The sequence below is a fragment of the Giraffa tippelskirchi genome, chromosome 7 (genome assembly GCF_054371585.1).
Source record: "Giraffa tippelskirchi isolate mGirTip1 chromosome 7, T2T-mGirTip1v1.2.pri, whole genome shotgun sequence".
NCBI lineage: Eukaryota > Metazoa > Chordata > Mammalia > Artiodactyla > Giraffidae > Giraffa > Giraffa tippelskirchi.
The window spans coordinates 51,239,376-51,252,624 of NC_137281.1; the positions used below are offsets into that span (position 1 = coordinate 51,239,376).

Below are 13,249 nucleotides of genomic sequence, written 5' to 3' on the forward strand. Positions count from 1 at the left end.
TAGTGGGTGGGGCAGTGCCATGTTCTGGCAGGAACGCTCTGCTGGTTGAGACGCCCTGCTGGCAGCGAGTGGCAGGAAACGATGAGATGAAGGGCTGTTGGCTCATCAGATTGTGACAACACTTCAGAGGGAGGAAGACCTCTGTGCTCTGGAGAGAGGTTATCGTTTCAAATCACAGGACCAGGCATTATCCCAAAGAGGGATGGGGCAAAGTGACACAAAGTCCTCAAGTCTGTCTCTGTGTGACAGTGGAATCCCGCAGACCCCAGCTGCGAAATGCAGCCACAGGGAATCCCTTGCTCGTTCTTTTCCATTCTTTGTGATTGAAACAGTGAAGAGCCGTGTAGAAAAGAAGCCCCCTTATCTCTTGGCTAATTTGTGCCAAAAAGAGGCAGCAGGCCCTAAGATCTCTGCCCAGCAGATTGAAAGATGGCTAATTAATGCAACAGAATCCTCGTGTTGGGAGAGTTTAAGGGAAAAAAGACAAAGGGAAAAAGAAGCCAAGAGTGAATAAAGACTGAGGAACTGAATCATGAGGGTGGTGATGGCCAATACGGAGGGAGCAAGGGAGGCAGCATCTGGGAAAAAGGCAGGGTGACTGGAGTGCTTCTGGGTGACTCATTTGTTTGTTCTTTCAAAAAACATTTACTGGATGGCCATTTTTGTACCAGACACTTTGCTGGGTGCCACTGGTTCTTGAAAAGCAAGTTACTAAGTCCTAATTCTGTCAGGCTAAGATGGTGTCTAATATTATCTTACGTGGTCTGTGTAATGTTCTGATAGTCTTAAGTCACCCAAATGACCTAGTCTGCCCTATCCAAATGGAAAGTACTAATTAATTAAAATGTAAAAGAACTAGGGGATTTGGAGCTCCAGGTATGGAAGAATGACATACAGCCCAAATTCTTACAGCTGAGCTTAGCCTTGTGACCTGTATGACCAATAGGCGCAATTGGCTCTGATGCAAGCACAGGCTTGAGATACAGTTCCAAGGCTGGGCTTGCCTCTTGCATCTCTACTTTAACCAGAAGAATGAGAGACACAGGGAACAGAACTAAGTCTCCCCCCGCCACCACACTCCAGTACTAAACCCAGCAGTTTAGATCAACCACATTCTAGATGACCCTCAGATGTGTGAGCAAGAAATAAACACTTGCTGTGATAAAGCACTAACATTTTGAGGTATTTTTGACCTTGAGGGCAGTGAAAATCTGAGAGATCTGGTGAGCTAGAGTCTATAAAGGGATTTTGTGACCATGGACTTCATATATTTATGATGGAAATGGTAGCTATTAGAAAATGAAAGCAAGAATGGGTGTTTCCAACAAGGCACTCTTGCTCTCCTTGGATCAAATGTCAAAGGCTTGCCATCAAACACAGTGGAAGTCAGTTCTGGGATTCACTGTGGTCCCCCAGTGTCCTAGAGGCTCAGATGTGCCAACAGAAAAACTCACATCATCAAGAGAACATCACTAACATCTACAGAGTGTGTGGCTGAACTCTAACCCAGGCTCTAATTGTATTGATACATTGTCGCATTTTGTCCTACAGCAACTCTATAATATGTATGAGAGTAATGTCTACACTTCAGAAAGGAGACAGAAGTTCAGAGATGATAAAGGTCTTGCCCAAGATCTCACACACAGGACGTGACAAATCATTCTTAACCCCAGAGCTGACCTACAAAATTTGTACGCTTATCTCTGGAGGGCCTGTGTGAGATTTCTTCTGGAAGGGAAATAAAGAGAAAAGCTGGGGAAACATCTAATGAATACAGTGTCATCCAAACACCGTTTAGTATCTTCGTTGGAGCCATCTGATTATAAAATTGATGGTACTTTATTTTTCCCTCCAAAACTAACTACCAAGTCTTGATTATTTCAAGATCTCTGAGTTCTGCCTTCCCTACAGAATAGGATGAATCATCCTCTAACTTCTCTTTGCTGTAATAGAGATGTATTTGAACTTCCCCTCCTTTATATTCCAAAAAAGGTTCTCTAAAGGTCTGAAAGATACTAGATGCTAGAGTCCCCTGGACACCGGTGTGTCCCACCGAAGTCAAGCAACACTGGGATCAAAGGGCTTATTACATTTTACTTCTGTAAGGACTCCTTTCCAACTCTTAGGACAAACAGAGCAAATAATATGACTTGCTGACCTTATTCAACAGGAATAGATTTGGAATGTGATGTTCCTGGTCTCAGTAAGTCAACACTTCTGTGCATGCTGCCTTTCTATCACCCAGACAGGGCTGAGCATGCAGAGGAGGAGGGGAAATAAAGACACAGATGTTCTGGATTCACAAGTTAACTATCAGGAATATTGTAGATGCTGGAGAGTTGTGACAACTGCACTCTAAGCCCCAGGGCAAAAGCAGTTATTATAACATTAGCTAATAGTTATTAAGCAGATATATGTTCTAAGCTCTGAGCAAGGTGCTTTACACACATGTGTTATAGCAGAGTCCTCACAAAAATATTCTCAATAAATTTCCCGGTTTAAATTTCATCTCTACCTCTTACTAGCTGTGCAACCTTTAGCAAGTTATTTAACCTCAGCTTTTTCATCTGTAAAATGGGAATCCAAGTTGAACCTCATTCAGAGAGTTGTTAGGAATACATGAACTGATAAAGTGCTTGAAACAGTGACTGGCACACAGCAAGTTGAATACGAGTGTTAACTATCATATCAGCCCATTGAATCACTTCAATAAATCTAGGAAAGAGATGCCACTACCATGTTGATTTTATAGCTAAAACAAAACAAAACAAAAAATCATGAGGTTCTAGGAAGTTGAGTATCTTACTCAAGCTCACTCAGGAGATAAGTGGCAGAGCCAGAATGCAAACACATTTCTATTAGATTCTGATCTATATGTTCTTGAGCACAGTAAAGCAAACAAACTTCTGATAGCATAAAGTATTTCCAATGTGAAGACACTGGTGAACTGTACCCAAAATCTGGGGTGTTGTTGCTGAATACAGAGGTGTATTGGCCAGACTACGCTGGCCAATAGGATTGCAAGGAAAATGATCTGTTATAGTTTAAACCAGTTTTCTACTCCCCTTCCCTTGAGATCCTGATTTAGAACATTGCGGTGTTTTTTAATGGTTTCCCTGGTGATTCAGACAATCCACCACATTTGGAATCTACTGGAATAGGGTACTCTCATGATTGCTGCTGAATCACTCAGATCTCTGGTATGGAAAGTCTTACAGGCTGCCCAGTCCAGCTTCCCACCCATGGCTGGAAGCCCGTGTCTCTGGCAGATATGACTCAAAGCTATGAGGTGTGTACAGGAAAAGCCCTCTTTACATGAACCCAGGTCTACTTTCACCCACTGTTCCTCTGGTTGGAAGTTAGTTCCTGGAGGGAGGGGGTAGGAGGGATGGTGCACAGAGTGGATGAGGATAGATTCATTCAGAGACACATGCTCTGAAGTGAGGCATGGATTTGTCCCCATTGTTCAGGATATGCAGAGCCCCTCTCTCATACACATGCTCCTGCTGAATGGCTCCAAAATCTCTAGTCAATTAACTGTCAACTTATGTCAAGCATGACATCAGCTCACAGAAGTCCTGTCTAATGGATCCCTCTGTTGTTCCTGAAACATCTCATTTTCCTCCCACTTTCTCCTCCTGGTGCCAGGGAGCTTGCATGGCCTGAATACTCCCTTACTGGCAGTTGCAAATTCTGTGTCTGCCTGAAATCCAAGGAATCCAAGGAGATGAACTTTACCATCAGGTCTTGGCCCTTCAACCCTCTGGCTCAGAACAGGGTGTGTTAGCCCAGACCCATGAAAAGCAGATGCAAGGTGGGGTTCAAGACCAATGATTTTATTCGGGAACCACCTGGTAAGAATGTGCATAGGAAGCTGGGAGCACTTTGGAAAGCCATCAGACTGAGGGGCAAGTCTGACTGGGAATGAAGGAGAGAGGGATGGAAGGCTAGTAGAGGGGCCCTAGAGTCTAAGGAGGTACCCTGCAACTAAAAGAGGCACTTCAAGGTCCTAGGGGGGTTCCAGAGTGAAGGCCAGCTGTGAGATGAGCTCTAAGACTCCCAGAAACTGGTCTGCCTTAGCACCCTTGCCTTGCTGAGTCATTTGTGAGAACTAATAAGAAGTGCAATTTCAGCTCAAACATGGCCTTGGACCTAAGAGCTCGGCAGCTGAAAATGTTGGCCAGTTATGCTCCTGTGCTTCGAGGTCTGGGAGAGATATTCTCATGGTTGCCACACTTAGCAAATGTTAACAGTCACTGTTTAAAGAGTATCTCTCCTGCTCAGGTTGATGGAGGTATCCACCAAACATTTTTTTACTCATTTCAACTCAAAGTGGACAGAAAGATTCCTCATTCTTCAACAAACGTTGAGAAGCCTGGGCCATTCATAGAAGGAGCATCACTAGGAGGAGGAACTGCAGTGGTTGTGGGAGTGTGAAGAGTGGACTGTGTGGGATGCAGCCAGGAGAAGGTATCCTGAAATATGCTGGGGCAAAAGACCTGAATAAAGACTGGGACTGAGCTGAAATCAAAAAGGAAAATGCTCTTTGTGGAATTCAGAGTTGCAACCATAGAAATGCAGATGGTTGTCCCAAAGAAACTGAGTAAAGACAGATTCTTGAGACAGAAAGATAGCAGTAGCAGAATAGTGGCCTCCCCAAACAGTGTCTATTCTAATCCCTGAAATCTATGACAGTGGTAAGTCATATGACAAAAGAAATTAAGAATACAGATAGAATTGAGGTTGCTAACCACTTGACCTTGAAATGGGAAGATTACCATGGATTAATGGATTATCTGTGTAGGCCTGATGTAATACTGAATGTCCCAGTGAAAGACAGAGCCAGAGACAAAGGACGATTTAAAGATGCTGCTGGTTTTAAACATGGAAGGAAGAGTCATGAGTCAAGGAATGAAGGTAGCTCTAAAAGTTGGGAAAGGCAAGAAAATTGATGTTCCACTACAGCCTCTAGAAGGAACTGGATAACATCTTGATTTTTGCCCAGTGAAACCTTTTTAGGACTTCTGATCTCCAGAACCAAGGTATCTTTTGTTGTTATTTTAATCCATTTAGCTTGTGTTAATTTGTTACACAAGCTTACACAACAGGAATTAATACAATTCTGATGCCAGAATCTTGTAAGAGAACTGTAGATATTAATGGCATAAATTCTAATTTTCTGGGGAGTTTTATAAACGTTTTAAATCAATTCTCATGTGTAACTCTACAGAGTGGGTATCATTATTCCCATTTTACAGATGAAGATGCCAAGACTAAAAATTTAAAGTAACTTGCCTAAGATCACACAGCTAACAAGTGCAAATGCTGAAAGTTGAATCAAGGAAATAAGGTTTCATAGTTCATGTCCCTAAAAACAGCACTATACTTCCTTTTTCAGAATGGGAGGATGGCAAGAAACAGACCTCAGCCAGTAAGGGAGGAGGAGGGACTGAATGTTAATCTATAGAAGCTATGGGAAGACCAATTTTGATACTGGGGTAAGAAAAGAAGAAAATATTATTAGAAGATGGAGCATGGGCTGTACAATGGTCTAGACTAGGGAGCCTTTGAGAGACTTACTGTAATTGGGTAGAACAGTCAGAAAGGTAGGTGCAGTGTTGTAGCAAAGGCTGACCATGAGCACTGGGTGTGAGGAGATATATCAAGAAATGAGAGTTTCCCCCAAAATGCAAGAAGTGGAATCAAGCAAACAACAAAAAAAAGAAAAAATTTATATGGTTTATTGTTTACGGGGCAAAAGACCTGAGTAAAGACTGGACTGAGCTGACATTAAAAAATTCTTCCTTGTAGAACTCATAGTTGAAACCATAGAAATCCAGATGGTTGTCCAAAGAAACTGTGTAAAGATAGATTCTTGTAGCAGAAAGATAGTAGTAGGGGAATGGTGGTTTCTCCAAACAGTTGTGTATTTTTTTTTTCTTTTTGACAAAAAATGAAGAAAGGAAAATACTTTTTTTTGACAAAAAAGAAGAAAGGAAAACACTTGAAGGGGATGGAGAAAAAGGGAACAGGTGGCCTTAAGACTTAAGGTTAAGTCTTAGTGAAAAATGATAGTCCTTTCTCTGAGAGAAGAGAAGAGAAGGAAGGCACGCCCAGAGGGTGGAGAGGGGGATGAGGACGTTCATCTGGACCTCACTGGATTCACCACCTCGCCCCCCAGAGATGGGGTGTGGGAGAACGCCTCAAGAGTGGAGATTTGGAACTGGAATTGTGGTACGTGAGCTGGGGAACTGAGGAAAGAGGAATAAAGCATGCTTCAGGGAACAAATTTATCAAGACACAAACTTTATTCATAAGCATTGAGGATTAACTTACTTTTGTGATATGCTGGTGAGAGGCAAAATGGAAGTTATAAGTTTATTATAAGTTTCCTCCTTTTGAATTATTTTGAAGTGACTAAGTGAAAGTCAGTAACCAGCTCAATGAAAAATGACTCCATAGAAATGGAGTCCCTTTTGAAAATTGCCCTCAGCTGATACGGCATGTAAGTCAGCCAATCACAGGAGGCTGAGCCTCTGATGAGAGTGCTTCCCAGGCTCCCAGCCTTCCTTTGTGTTGAAATGACAGAATTGGGGGAGGGGAAAAAAAACACACACAACTCATCAGTCATGTATTGTCCTAAATCACTAACCAGAAAGCACCAGGAGGGTTTCAATACACTGGATTAAGGAGAGGAGCTGCCAACAGGAACTCCATGACAGAGACTTCAATGCAAACAGTTGCTCCCTTTTAGTGCTCATGAATGCCTGGCCATGAAACAAACAAACAAGCAAACAAACGTTTCTTGACTATTAGGAAGTCATGAGCATGAAATGTGAGGACCAGGAAAGATGAGAAGGCTCATGGATACAGTTCATGAAGTCTGAGAGCTCTAGGACTTTGCCTGAGCAAGACACTGAAACCAAAGTCTCAGTTGCTTCTATTCCAGAGCATAGAAACCACCCCCTACCTCCCTAGCTTGTTGGGGAGGATTAAAACAGATGTTTTTACTGAAGCGCTGAACACACGACTTTTATGGAATGAACACTCAAGCTAACTCATTTTAACATACAGTGCCCAATTGTCAGAAGTGTATAATCCATATTTAATTGAGCTGTTTTCAAGGCGCCCATCTCACGTCCAGCACTTCAAATGACAGCCTCAGCCTGACCTCCTCCTCCCTTCTCCCTCGTGAGGAATGGCCTTTGTGGACTCAGTCAACCTGCTCCCTCATCCTCTGACTGTGACCAATGGGAAAAACGTATTGGAGAGGGACGAGACAGAAGAAATGTGGGTGTTCATTCCTCTGCTCCCTCATAGCTGGGACACTGAAGTGGCTGTGTCCTGAACTAAAGGTCTCCATGTCTGTCGGGTGGCCCCACACCAGCCTCCAGCTTATAGCCTGGCCCTCTCTGTGCCTCCCAGGGCAGGGGGCTCCCCTTTCTCAGCCAGGTTCCATCCTACCCTGCAGCCCCTGAAGGACACTGGACGCACGGCTGAAAGTCTACTTAGCCATCCAAGGGAGGGCAGGGTCACACAATCCAAAATGGAACTCAAGTAGGCAAACATAGTAACCTGATTGGTGCAGATGTCTTCAGGAACATTTGAAGGGTAGGTTCTTCGAATGTGTTCCAGTGGGTCCCTTTTGTTTGTTAAAAGATCCTTTAAGAGGAAAGATATACCTTTCTCTTCCTTTTTGTCACTGCCTCGTGGAGGGGATCAGACTGCCCAGAATAGACATGGCCAAGGCAGACCGATGGACCAAGAGGTTCACACCCGCTTCTTAGAGCAGGCCACTGGCCTCACCTTGCCCACCTTGCCCACCCACTCGTGGTCAGGCCTGAGGGAAGGAAATCCTGAGTCTTGGTGCCACATGACTAGCCAGCTGAGTTGCAGGTGCTAGAATCTGTTCACAAACCAAACACTTGCTGAGTCTACTCTCTGTGCCCTGCACCAGGCTTGGTTTTGGTGACAACACAACCTCAAAGGCCCTACTTGGGAGCTGAAGTGCCTGAGTGAAGGCAAATCCCACCTTCATTGTCCAGCACAAGTATGTCTATAAACAGGTCTCAATCTCCACCTTCCTGAGTTGCCACAGTTGTTCAATCAGCATTAGTGGTTCCCGTGAGATTTATTTTCTATAATGCAGTCAAGGACTTGGCACAGGGATGGGGTAGTAGGCCAATAATTATTGTCTTAATCCCTGATGAGAATGACTAGAGAAATGTCTGAAGTACAGTTAAAGTGAAGAAAAGAGACGTGTGACTCCAAATTACCATGGAAGGTAATCCACACTTGTTAATGGAGGGAAGAAAAGACAGTCGGGGACCCCAAGGAAGAAGAAACTGCCTGCGCACGGGCAAGTGAGAGAAGGCTTCAGAGGACGGCGAGTAAGTGGAGCTCCTGCTTTAGCTTCTTCAGAGCCCAGGCCCTTCAAAAGCCCGTCCCCGCTGGTCTGCCTCATCCGGAGCTCTGGCTTAATGAAGACTCTTCCACTGTCTCCTGAGTCATCCACTTTTCAACTCTCCGCAAATCTTCTCTTGAAAAATGCCTTCATTTCCTCCCTCATCAATGCCTTTGTATTTCTCTTTCACTTTGTTATTGGCCTCTGACCAGGCGCTTTCATCTCTTCCCAACACAGAATCCTTACAGCTCTGTTTTCTGCCGTTTTTACAAACCCAATATACTCTGCTCTCCTGCATTATTTAGTGCTGAAAACTGAGGGAGGAGAGAGATCTGAAAAATATGGTGTGCCTAATTGTGTTTTGCCATGAACAACCCTAAAAGATCTCTGGTTTTCAGAGATGGGTGTGTGTGTGTGTGTGTGTGTGTGTGTGTGTGTGTGTGTGTGTGTGTGTGTGTGTGTGTGTGTGTGTGTGTGTGTGTGTGTGTGTGTGTGTGTGTGTGTGTGTGTGTGTGTGTGTGTGTGTGTGTGTGTGTGTGTGTGTGTGTGTGTGTGTGTGTGTGTGTGTGTGTGTGTGTGTGTGTGTGTGTGTGTAAGGGGGAGTTAACTTGAAATTAATGGATAAAATTATTTATCTTAAAACGTGAAAATTAGGGAGAAACGTGAAAATTAGGGAGAAATTGAGGAAGGGGGAGTTAACTTGAAATTAATGGATAAAATTATTTATCTTAAAACGTGAAAATTTATCTCAATGTATTCCTCTCTAAGAGGGAGAGCAAGGTCTGCAATGATGCTGTAAATTAGGAAGGACTGATTTAAGAAATGTAGGAAACTATTTTAACTTAATAATGGTGATAATGAGAATGTTGCTATTGTTGTTTATTAGGTGCTCACTATTTACCATTTGCTCTGTGAGGACTTTGCATCGTGATCTCATGGAGCCCTCACAGCACAGCAGTCTGTGAGCAGGCAGTATCACTATCCCGTCACACAGAGTAGAACAACAAGGGTCAGAGAGGCTTAGGCAGTCGCCCGAAGTCACCCAGCAGCTGTGGACCTGGGACTGCTGCCCAGGCCTGGCTCTGACCACTGTCCCTCCTCCCTCCTCACTGTTTGAGGCTCTTTTCCAGGGAGGCCCTGAGCCCTGTGTCCTTAGGTGGGGTACTGGTGTTGTCTCTACTTCTCCATGGAGGCCCCTGAGTCACCTACCTTGAGTGACCTACCTTGAGTGCCCTGATGACATGCACAGCCCCCCTGCCCCTGCCGCTGCCCCCAGACCACCTAATCCAGCAACAGCAGCCAGGGGCTCGAGGCCACCCCACCCCCCTCTACCCACGTCACTCTGGGCAACTCCAGCTCTACTTAATACTCATCTGTGCTTTATATCTATGAGACTAACAGAAATCAGACAGGTCACCTCATGAAGAGCAAAAGGGGGTGTAGCCTGGGGCAGCCTTTCGGGAGAGTAATCTAGCAACATCTCAAAACAAGTCTAGTCTTACCTTATGTCTATATGTCCTTCTGCTGCTGTAATAAATTACCACAAACTTAGTGGCTTAGAACAACAACAATGTGTTACTGTATATCTCTGGAGGTTGGAAGTCTAGCAGAGATCTCACAAAGCTAAAGTCAAGGTGTTGGCAGGGCCGCATTCCTTCTGGAAGTTCTGGGGGAGATGACACCTTCTTGCCTTTTCTAACTTCTAGAGGCGACCTGATTCCTTCACCCCCGACTAATGGCCCCTTCCTCCATCTTCAGAGTCAGCAGTGTGGTGTCTTCAAATCTCCGACTCGGACTCTTCTGCCTCTCCCTTCTCTCATAAGAACTTCTGTGATGACTCTGGACCCACATGGAAAATCCAAGCTCATCTCCCCATCTCTTAAGATTCTTAATCACATCTGCAGAGTCCCTTTTGCCCTGTCAGGCAACACATTCATCCATTCTGGGAATTAGAACGTAGACATCTTTGGAGCTGTCATTCTGCCTGCCATACCTATGGCCCAGTAACCATATTCTTGCATATATATGATTCAAGGAACTTGTCACACTGATCCACAAATGAGTCATAAAATGTATGATTGCAGAGTGAGTGGGTGTTGGGAACCACAATGGACGCACCCATGGAGACGGTGGAAAAGTGAAGTGTGAAGGGTGAGCAACCCATGGGAACAGACAAAGATTACAGTAACAGCCTAGATGTTCACACAAAGAATGCTTAATGAAGGACGTTAAGAAATAAAATAAGGTATGGTAAGTAACACAGGGTCATTTACATCAATTTAAAAACTAAATCTGGGGACATAAAATGGCAGTATCTATTTTGCATGAGTACTATACAAGCAAAAAAAGACATTTGTACACATTGTCAGTGGCTGCCAGTAGGACTAGAGAAGGGAATGGAGTGAAGTGGGTGAATAAAAGGAATATAGGAGAATAAAGTAAAAGATTTGCTCAAGCACCACTTTCTCGATGAAGCCACCCTGCCTCCTCCAGCTCCCAGGTGGAGGTGCCCAGCTCTGCGGTGTCACTCTTTAGTGGAGTTCTTGCAAACTGCCTTGCATTTGTCTTTTTGCATCTCTCGTTTTACCCCTAGCCTCTTGGCAACGGGGACTGCATCTGGTTTTCCTTTGTATCTCTGACGTGTAACATAACGCCTGCCTCACAGTGGGTACCTAGTATGTGTTTTGTTAAGTTGAATAGGGAAAAAACAAGACTTCTGGAGTGGGGTGTCTCATATGAGCTGACACGTAGAAAAAATTCTAAGGACACCCAAATGGGCTTTAAAGCTAAATTTAGAGCAGAAAGTTGAATCGTAAAGCCCGTTTCTTCAGGTGAGCGAAAGAGAAGGATGGCAAAGGGAATGTAGATTTCTTCAGCATCTGCTTCACCTCTAACTCCAGACAAAGTGCCAAGAAGAATGAGCATCAGAATGAAAATGCAGAACTAACAGAAGGGAAAAGACACCTTACGTTGAGTCAAAGGTGTGGAAGGCTGCACCTAGTGGCTCTAACTAATTCCACGCAGAAGAACAGGAGCGTACTGAGACAGGGCTTGGAAAAGCATCTCCAAATATTTCAAAGGTGGCAGTGGATTCTGCAATTCTATAATGAGACTGACATTGTTCAGGGTCAAGACTCCAGAGCTGATCATTAAAGCAACGGTTTGAACACTTAAAAATAAAATAAAGGGGTGAACTTTAGAAGCCTGCAAGGGTTCATTAGAGCTGAGTTGTCCCTGAGTGACCTGATTTCCTTCATGGACATTAAATGGCAAAAGACAGACTTGTAGTAGATCTTTTATCTAAATTTCAGCAAAGACTTTTATAACCTCTTTCTTAGTGATTTTGGGGACAAGGTAGCAGTCTGCCTTGGTAACAACTTCAATGGACACACCCAATATGGCATGGTGCATGGAGTGTGCCAATCCTGATGGCTGTTTCTGGAATAATACCACCATCCCTGGTAGTAAAAACAGCAGATGTGAGCTGGATGCTTTCCATGTGATAGGCACTGTCCTTGCCAATTCACACAGTTAGTCATTTTCTCCCCTCCACCCTACATCACCTCCATGGGGAAGGAGCCATTTTATTCCACTTTGCATGTGAGGGGAGTGAGGTACACGCAGGAAAATATCTCCCCCAGGTGCCATGGCTCCAGAGACTAAGCTAGCCCAGCATGTAATTCTGCTAATGAGCTTTTACACTAGATGCTGGGTAACGCAATTGCAGAAGTGGTATTCAGAAATGCAAGCACCTCTGCAGAAATGGAATAAACATTTCCCCTGTCTTACTTCTCAACCATTCCCTGTTTCTCACCCAGCTCTCACACTCAGGATTCTCCTGCCTGATCCATTTCTCGATAACAGCTCTCTATGATGTAGCCTGCTCAGGGACTGTCTTCCTCGCTTGTATTGGTCTATTTCCCACACTCTTTTAACCTGTACTTAATCAGTGCCCTCTGAGTTTTGGCTTTGGGATTCAAGTTGGCCTCCTGCTGCCCCTCCCCTAGATAGACCTTCTTCTGTTCTGAAATCCATCTACGCAAGGTGCTGTAAAGTACAAATCAGCTTACAGCCAGGTCTGGAAGTGTGAGACTTTCTGGACTCGAGGGTTAATGCCTTAAACACCTACAGAGGCTTCATTCTCAAGTAATCCTCCACAGAGCAGAGCAATCACTGAAAACAAAGCTAATGGTCATACGAAATCAATCACTGCAAGACTGGGATTCAGCAGATACTCCCTGTTCAAATAGGATCTGGAAGAGGTAGCACCTAAGGGCACAAGATACTTAGGGGGAAATAATCCAGCTGACTTAAATGTTTGTGCTTTTCAGATTTCATTCTTATCTAACTAGGGCGATCTATTTTGCACTGTATTATGACTAAGAAGAAACCATTCGAATTCAGGGTTGAATCTGGGGAGGTGAGTTTTTGTCAGAGCTATAATCAGTTAGCCAGTCATTTGATGCACACTGGTTGAATACCCATCGGGAGTAACAAGGTCAAGTAGATGATGTTCAGGGTCTGGAGTCAGGGGGCTGGGACTTAGGTTCTGACTCTTCCATGCATGGACTGAATGGCCTCTACTCCTTAGTTTTTAAAATGCAGGTGATGATATACACTCCACAGGGCTGTTATGAAGATTATGTTTGTCTCCTCCAGAAGCTGACCATGAAAGAAGTGCATGTGGTTTATTTGGGAAGTAAAGGGAGTACTTATAGGAATAGGAAATGAGATAAGGTAGGCAGTGTAGCTGCCAAAGGTTACAGTCAACTGTAGGTGGGGAAACAGAGGCACATTTTTTGCTGGGGAATCCTGGAGCCCAGGGTTATGTCATCTGAGGGGTGA

At 44.2% G+C, this 13,249-nt stretch overlaps 1 protein-coding gene and 1 long non-coding RNA gene across 6 annotated transcripts in view; one reads left to right on the top strand and one right to left on the bottom strand.

Annotated features, from left to right (window-relative positions):
* Nucleotides 1-13,249, bottom strand: part of CDH13 (cadherin 13) — a 1,025,542-nt gene that overhangs the window by 696,498 nt on the left and 315,795 nt on the right. The gene's annotated exons all lie outside the window — the stretch shown is intronic.
* LOC145514958 (uncharacterized) lies at nt 3,135-4,534 on the top strand. The gene is made up of 2 exons (XR_014060592.1): nt 3,135-3,289; nt 4,285-4,534. It is a non-coding gene; the product is annotated as an uncharacterized LOC145514958 (long non-coding RNA).